At 44.0% G+C, this 9,205-nt stretch overlaps 1 pseudogene; it reads right to left on the bottom strand.

The window, feature by feature from the left end:
* Window positions 1–1,220: 1,220 nt before the first annotated feature.
* LOC102829131 lies at window positions 1,221–6,675 on the bottom strand (annotated as a pseudogene).
* Window positions 6,676–9,205: the final 2,530 nt, after the last annotated feature.

Below are 9,205 nucleotides of genomic sequence, written 5' to 3'. Positions count from 1 at the left end.
GGTTCAGTACCATGTAAAGTACCTGAAAGTTTAGTTCTTGAAGCTGAAGTGTTGATCTTAAAGGAAGTGTTTTTCAAAGAACACAAATCCAAAATATGCAGATTCACCAACAGATTTCCAATCTAATAAAAATCAGCAGATTGACTCAATGTACACTTTGATTGTTGTTGTTAAGCACTATTGAGTCAGTTCTGACTCTTAATGACGCTGTATAGTTTCCAAGGAGTGGCTGATGGGGCTTAACCACTGAGCTTATATCTAGATATTTTCTAACAGCGTCTCACCAGGACTCCACACTTTAATTGCAGGTAGATATTATTTCCTGCTCTGTGAAAAGTGGTCTATCAAAATCTTAAAACTTATGCTTTAGCATTTCTTTAACCTTCAATAATCTTAAAACCTTTCATACTACTGACTTCAGAATGAATTATTTTGTGGGATGTCATTATCTAATGAAGGAACAATGAGATGTTAATTTTTTTATGACATAGATTTCAAGTAAAATGTGTTCCTGTGTAGACAATAAAGACAGTCTTTAATATTAATTTAATGTTCTAATATAGTCATATTTGCTAATGAGTTATTAGTATCATATTTCATTTGATGAATTAATGATAGATTCAAGGACAAAGACAATTTCTTAGTGGTATTTTTGGACCCTAGTAGCCAAATCAGGGAGCCCAGTGGATCCATACCACAAGCAATGGACTGCAAAGTACAAGGTTCATGGTTTGAGATATCCAGACACTCTGGGAGAGAATGATGAGGGTTTCTGCTCCTGCAAATATTTAAAAGTTTTGGAAATACTATACAGTGTCACTATGAACCGGAAATAATTCAAATGCACTTAACAAAAACAAAGTGCCCAAATCATGGTCTCACATATTATAAATGATCAGCATATATAACTTAATGAAACTAATAAGCATACTAAAACAAACAACAAAAAACTTTGAGATACTTTAGAACACATTTCTGCATCTCTCCAGATACCCATCCCCCCCTCCCCAAGACTTTATATATAATACATCACTGTGCCCCAGGGGGAGGAAAAGGGTACCTGGCAGCATCCTGCCTTTTCAGTCACTTTATTAGCTCAAACACATCTCACTTCAGGCATCCATTGCAGCCACTGCTGCTGCCAGCCCCCTTGAAGTCAAGGCACCTGGCTGGACCATCCTCATGTTCATGGGGCTCCAAGTCCCTGGTCCCACCCACCCTCAGTTGTAGTCGGACTCCTCAGCCTCAGCCTCAGGAAGCCATTGGAAGAAGTTTGTGACAGATTTAAGGGCCACACCTTTACCCAGCTACTCAGCAGGGTCCTTGTTACTATCCTAGCTGTAGAAGGCGTCCTCTTTAACCAGTCCTCCCTTGTCATACAGACTATCAAAGAACACACTGAGCAGGTTGGCAGGCTGCTCTCAGGCCACTACAAGGGACTGGAGGGCGTAGAGCACCTGCAGTTCTTTCTGCTCATCACACAGGTACTTCTGTAGCAGTTTCGCTCATGTTTTCAGTGCTGCAAATTCCACTCAGAGGGGAGCCTCAAAGATCATTGCAGAATAGCAGACAGTTGTCATGAGGGCTCAAACTAGAATGTTGAATGTTGGATGCTAGTTGCTGCTCACTCAGGTTGGCCTCTATCCACTCACACACCTGCTCATTATTGCTCCCTTCCTTCAGCAGTTTCTCCAGCTGCCTGCTCAGCTCCTCTGTGGGGAGAAACCTCCAGCCAGGGGCCTCTGACTCCTCTCCCAGAGTATACGCCACCTTCTGTTTAGTGACAAATGCAATGATGTCCTGACCTTCAGGAAGAAATTCCTTCCAGCTGAGTCCCCACCTTTTTGGATCCCATGCTTTTGCACAGGAGCCCCAGGATCTCCAAGAGCAGAGAAGCAGCCTTGCCCAGGGGTCTCAGAGTTCTTGTAATCTCCCTGAACAACTCCCCCATAGGCACCTTCACCTTCCTGCAGAATGGGTGTTACACATTCTGCCACGTAGAGCCACACGTGGGGGATGTCAATTTCCATGTTCTCAGCTAATTCCACCATTTCAGGTAGCCCTTGGTAGTACTTAGCAGTGGAGAGGTGCCCAGCACAGAGCAGTTGGTGCAGCAGCTGCCTCATGGGCTCACAAGCAATGGACGCCAGCATGGACTCAATGCCATGCAGTACAAGATGAAGAGGAGTAAGGGGGAAGCCAGCTCTTGCACACATTGCACTGCCTCCTTCACGTCACTGAGATGGAGGTATTATTCCTCAATGACAGAGTTGGATTTCTTCTCCATCTCTTCCTTAGAGAGTTCTGCCTTCAGGGGCCTTACTGAGAGCAGGGTGGCTTCTTGCTTCACCTCATCCTGCCCATGGTCTCGATCCTCTGTGAGGCTAGCTGCCTTGCGCAGTCTCTCAGTCTGGATGGGCCACTCTCTACTCCTCTCCTCCACTTTCTTGCTGAAGCTCCACTTGGTGGCTGGAGCCCGTGCATGATCAAGTCGGTCCTCATGGTCACCTTCCCGTTCACTCGGCTCTAGGCGATCTCCCCAGTCCCCAGTTTTCTTGTGTCGTTCCCGACTCAAGCTGTTACTCTCTGTACCACACATCTGTTATCTGTACTTTGTGTGGGTACTGCTTGTTGGAGGGCTGAGAAGCGATTCAAGGAACTAGTAGCTAGATGAAAATCCATCTGATGGCTTGGATCCTGAACCTCTACTGCTGCCCTTGCCCCAGCTCAATTGCCTTCCAAGTGCAAAGAGCTGGCTGTTAGAATCAATGGAGGCAGGCTTCGTGATCTTAGTGATTCGTGAGGTGTCAATAGGGCGACGGCCCTTATAGATAGGGAATGTGATCCAGCCACCATCATCCACAAGTGGAAGAACAGGACGATGGGCGAGCCTGGGGGGCCACCTCGACGCTCGTCACTGCCCTTAGCCATGAGCTGCTGCACTTTGATACGCTCCCGATTTTCCTCCATCTTGACCTCTTTGCCATTCTGGTCAATGGTCTTGGGACCCTGGTCTCCTCGGTTCGGCACCCAATTGCTCTGTCGCAGATCCAGCACATTCTGTAGCATAAAGCGAATGCGGAATGATGTCTTCTTTTCCTCAATGAGTTTTTCCATCTGGTTGATTTTTTTCCAGGTCTTTTCCAATGGTGGTGAGCAGACGGCAAAGGCATTCAAGGGACTCTCCATCATGGGTCTTAAGTAGTTTGACCACATACTTATACATTATCGCCTCCTTTAACATCTTCAGCTTAAACAATTCCCAAATAAACTTGATGTTTCCAAGAGAGCTCCGCCGGGCTATGTATGAGCCTCTTCCATCTCTTCCTTCATATGCTCCCGTTCTTCTGCCGTAGCAGCTTCATCCATTTCCTTTTGTTTCTTCTCAAAAACTTCATAATCATCTTTGACTTTCTCATACTCCTTTTGACACCGATTCAGCAACAGTTTTCGGAAATTGACTGTCACTGTTGGTTTCTCTGTAGTGGGCACTTTCAGCGCCATGAGGCAGCGTCACATGTTGGCATGGGCCACAGAGAAGTTAGACTCTGAAATGGCCTTCTTGAAGATGAGGTCGATGATGCCTTTGAGGCGTTCCTCGGTTTCGATGGCCAGTTGCATCACCTGCTTCATCAGCTGCTGGAACATCTGGGGTGTCAAGATTGAGCGCACCGGGCAGAACAGGTCCCGGGTTTTGCTTCCATCAGCATCCTCTTCCCCTCAGTCCTTATCAGCCGCTGTCCGCTTGCTGCTGGGTTTCCAGGGCTTCTCCAGCTTTATTCAGTATTATATCTTCAGACTAACATCGTGGCAATGATCTTACGTGGTTCCTTTCGGGGCCCCTGCTGAGCGTGCTGGGGGCAGGGTGGTCCCAGGCTAGCTTGCGGTCTTCGCGGCAGCTCCCCACCTGGTCCGCCCCTTGGGGGCTCATGGCTGCTAAATGCTGGTCGGCCAACGTTGGCAAAGGATGGAGTGAAGTGTGGGCCTCAGTTTGCTGGGGACAGCATACAGAGACCCTGGGTTGATCAGTGGCAGCCCCATTAAACTGCCTCTGAATATAATCAGTTTAACCCAGATGCTCTCCTTCCTCCTGAAAGTAGGTAGGAATGTGATAATTGAGAACAATGTAGCATTTTAGATATAGATAAATGAAGCCTCGTGCCTGAGATCTTGCTCACAAATAAAAGTTTGCAAAGTGTACAGAGATAGCTTGGCTCCTTTCAGGAACCTTACTTTATGGTATGTATCCTTAAGAAACCGCACGTCACTGCTCTAGATCATTTAATCCTAAAAATTAATATATAACAGCTTGATTGAACCTTTTTTCTGTAAAAATAAAAATCTTAGATTGTTAAGAAAAACTATGAAAATATCTTAAAAGTTGTTCCTGTGAATCATTATGTCCTGTTTTGAATGATTAATCACATTTCAGTTCCATATCCTGTCTTAATCACATCCTCCCTTTGTGAAATTACATCCTCCCTTTGTGAATTACATCCTTCCTTTGTAACAAATCCCTCCCTAAAAAAAGAGAGTAAAAGACTGAGGTAGAGTTCGATCTGTGTGCAATGCTGTGCAATGCTAGGCAATATGTTTGCAGATCTGTCTACCTGCCAGCTTGCATCATATCTATGTATCTGTCTTTTTTTGTATATATTTTGTCTTTCTCTTTCTCTATCCCTTTAGCCGCCAGATCTCCCTTCTTCCTAACACCCACACTTCCTTGTTGAGGCTGGAACCTGACATAGGACCTCAACATCAGTTTATGCCTTATAGTGTAGTGGGATCCAGTGGCCTCAAGAATTCCCAGTCATAACGCTTTTTCTCTTCAAGATTTAGAGGCTTCCACTGATCTGACTTAAAGTCATACTTCTGTTCTCCAGGCTGGATAGTCTCAGCATTGTGAATTTTGTCTTTGAGTCCCAAATCTCATCTGTTTCCTCAGGCCATGGGGGCACACTGCTGTCCTCAATCTCTGGGCCTGGATTGTTGCCTACAAGAGGCTGATTTTCAACCTCTGGTATTCTAGGATTCACCTTCTTGAAGGCCTCTAGAAGGTCTCCCAGAGCTTCCTTCTTATTTAGCTCCTTAGTTTTCCTTCTTTTCTTCAGCACAGACACTACTGCTTGGGTGGCTGCTGCTGCTGCCAAATTCTGGGACAGGTGGGTTGGAGCAGAGGTACTCTCTTGGAGGTGCAGTTCCTCTCCTCCTTCCTCGCCATCATCTTCTTCCTCGTCTTCTTCCATTTCCTCCTCCTAGTAGTAGCTGAAGGCGGTGGCTAGAGTGGCAGGGAGGGCGGTGGGGGAGTCGCTAGTGCCGTAGCCTCCTGGACCGCCTCTTTTGGCTCACTGACTGGGCTTAAGCCTACAACTTGTGATGAGGGGGCTCCACTGAGCAGTTCCTCAGGTTGGTCAGTTGGAGCTGTGGGCACAGGGAATTCAGAAGGGCTAGCCGGAGATGGAAGAGTGGCGTGCTCTGGGATTGGCTTTGCTTCTGGTACCCGATCCTCAGATGGAAGCAACGCAGTTTGGCTCATGAAGAGATATGAGGTGGGGGGAGAACCTGGAGAGGGCTAGAAGGGAACGCAGATGCTGGAACTTCCTTGCTAAGTGTCATTTCTACCTCCACTATGGGTTCAGAGAGGGCAGTGGGTTCCAGTGAGACACAATATGACTCCCCAGTTTCGTGGGACATGGGGTATTGATTCTTCTACAGACATCTGTATCATCCGCATTGTTATAGTGTCCCCAGGAATAGAGAGGACTTCAAGATTAGCCTTACACCCTGGTTCCAATATTACAGTGGTGACAGGGCTGGAGAAGGTGTTGAAGGCTGGGATTCTGAAGGGCCAGGCAGCCCTGGCTGACCCCCAATGATTGCTCCCTGTGACCTGTCATCTGGGAGGACAATGACAGCAACCTGGTGTGTCTCCCCATTAGCTTGAGGCTGCAGACCATCTTCCGTCTGGAGAGGGGTGGTAGTAGAGGCAGTGCAGGCCCCAGACATGAACTCCTCTGTGATATCCTATTCTCCTTGATTTGAATCTCGAATTCGGATGTCTTATGTTTCCTCTGGGGCGTAATTGGGGGTGGCTGGTTCATCAAGACTAGGGTGGGTGCCTACACCAGGAAACTGCTGCACGCCTTGGGCTGGGTAATAGGAAGCAGCGTAGGTCCCAAACTCTGTAGGGCTTGCACTCGGATAGAAACTGAGGGCTCCTGGCTACACAGGGTACTGCTGTAGTGGGACAACATATGTGGAACATCCCTATCCAGGGATGTAGTAAGCCCCCTGGGAGGGTGGGTAGGAGATCTGGGAAGGGATCATCATTACTTGGGATACAGCATGGTAGACATGGACAGTTGGGCCACGGCGGGCGGGGGCTGTGCTCTGCACTCGGGAGGTTACACTGCTCCGGAGCTGGGCTCGGCTAGGATAGTAGTGCTGGCCGGGCTGAGAAGGCATGTTCATTTATGTCGCTTGTGGTGTACTTAACACCATCCATGCTGTCTGCCCCGGGGGAAACGCTGGCTGTGGGAGTCCAGGCGACAGGGCTGGGGGGGGGGGCCTGTGGGCTGTGGAGCTTTGTTCATTTCATTTGGTGCCACATCAGGGTTCCTCCAACACCCCCTCGATTACGAGTAAGTCCATGGCGCGTCCTACAGGTTCTGGGCATCCAAGGACCCTCAGCCTCCTTCAGTCTGCGCGTCCTGATAGCCGTTTTGATCTTTTCTTTTTCATGATCTTTTGCTTTTTAAACATAGGATGTTTGTGATGTCTGTGGTGTTTGGTCATTAATGTCTAGCACATCAAATCTCTTCTTGAGATGATCTGTATATCCAGGTAGTATTTATTAAAAATCATATTTTGGCTTTCATGGACTTGTTTTAATTTTCTTCTGCTTCAACCTGCACTTGTATATGAGCAATTGAGCAGTCTGTGCTACTGTGTTTTGGCTGTTGATACTCAGCTTCTTCAGCATATCTTTCCACAGTGTGGCCAATTTGATTCCTGTGCACTCAATGCAGTCTAGTCCAGGTGCATATTTACCTTTTATGTTGTTTAAAAAGATACTTGGAATGAATAAGTCATTGGTCTTCCAAAATTCTATCATGTGATCTCAAGCATTGTTTCTATCACCAAAGGCATATTTTTCAACCTCTGATCTCTCCTCTTTGTTGCCAACATTAAGATTCCAATCACCAGAAATTATCAATGTATTTTGATTGCATGTTTAATCAATTTCAGACTGAAGAAGTTGGTAGATTTCTTTAATTTCATTATCACTGACTAGTGGTTGGTGTATAAAATTTGATTAACTGTGGTATTAATTGCTCTTCCTTGTAGATGTAAGGATATTATCCTATCACAGACAGATATTTCAAGATAGATCTTGAAATGTTTTTTGATGATGAATATGATGCCACTCCTCTTCAACTTGTCATTCCTGTTAGAAATCATATGACTGTCAAATTCAAAATGGTCAATACCAGTCCATTTCATCTCACTGATGCCTAGGATATCACATTTTATGTTATCTGCATTCTGATTTTCCTAAATTCATACTTTGTACAATCCACATTGATTATTCACGTTTTTCTAGCAGCTATTTCTTCTCATTTTGAGTTACACTCCATGAAGATGCCCAAACTACCAAGTCATGATGGTTAACTCTACTTTGAAGGGGCAACTCTTCCCCAGTCATATTTTGAGTGCCTTAAACCTAAGAGGATCATTTTACAGCACTATATACAACAATGATTTGCTATTCATAAGGTTTTGTGGCTAACCATTCAAAAGTGCTCTGCTTCTTCTTTTTCCTAATCTCTCAGTCTAGAAACTCTGCTGAAACCTGTCCACCATGTATCACCCTGCTGGTATTTATACTACTGGTGACACAGCTTCCATCATCACAGCAACTCATAAGTTACAAAAATATGACAAACTGACAGTTGAGTTGTTAAATGCCATCTAATCAGTTCCAAATCATAACCACCCTATATAAATTTTCCAAGGAGGTGCTTCATGGGTTTGAACCACCAACTTTACAATTAGCAGTCCAGTGCTTACCCTACATTGCCATGGTGGTGGCAGTGGTAGTATGCAATGAAGTTGGTTCTGACACATAATAGCCGTGTTTAGGGTTTCCCAAGCTATAAATCTTTAAAGGAGCAGAAAGCCTCATCTTTCTCCCGAGGAACAGCTGGTAGTTTCAAACTGCTGGACTTAAGGCTAACAGCCAGACTCATAACCACTACTCTACCAGAGCTCCTTTTCATTGCCATATTAGTAAGTAAAAACCCACATGTTATTTTTTAGTAGAATCCACTTAAGATATATTTAGTAGAAGCCACTTAAATATCAGTTATTAAACAGAAAATCATAAAGGCCAGTATGTATGCTTAAAGTTTAAAAAAATTAAGAAAAGTCTTATGCAAAATTTGACATATACCCCCTCATTCAACTTTGTAATGGAATTCATAGCTTACACATTTAAACAAGAGAATGATACACAATTATGTTTGTTCTCAGGCATGGGAAAATTCTATTGATAAAAAATATTCAAGACTATACCAAAAATATACATAAGAAGAAGAAGAAGATGCTGAAACTATCAGGCAATTAAATATGTATTTTATGAAAATGAAAAACAACTATAGCTTTCTTATAGACCAGCAATAGATGACTGACATTCGAAATTAAAACTAAATAATACTTATATTACCAACTCAAATGGCTGCTAACCAGAAGATCAGTGATCAAAGTCCACCAACTACTTCAAAGGAGAAGTATACGGAAATTTGCTTCTGTATAGATTTATAGTATAGAAAACCGTATGAGCAATTATTTTGGATCAAAAATCTAAACATAAGACACTAACTATACAAATTCTAGAAGATAGCCTAGGAAAATCTAGATGACGTTGGCAATGAGTCTTTATATATAGCACCAAAAGCACAAATCATAAGTGGTAATGTATAGTTAGACTTCATTATAAGTATAAACTGCCTTTCAAAAGAGTTTTAATGAAACAGAACAGAAGTAATGAGAGTACTGACTCAATGTTACTCTTGTTTAATATCATCAATTAATATCATCAATTCCACTGATCATTATTTCTAGAAATTATGGAATGGAAAAGGGAATTGCAGTGCATATTTTCACCAAAAATAAAATGAATGTTCAAAAATTCACTACTAAATAA

The sequence above is a fragment of the Chrysochloris asiatica genome, unplaced genomic scaffold (assembly GCF_000296735.1).
Source record: "Chrysochloris asiatica unplaced genomic scaffold, ChrAsi1.0 scaffold00019, whole genome shotgun sequence".
NCBI classification, from domain to species: Eukaryota; Metazoa; Chordata; class Mammalia; order Afrosoricida; family Chrysochloridae; genus Chrysochloris; species Chrysochloris asiatica.
This window is presented reverse-complemented; position numbering and strand designations above follow the sequence as displayed.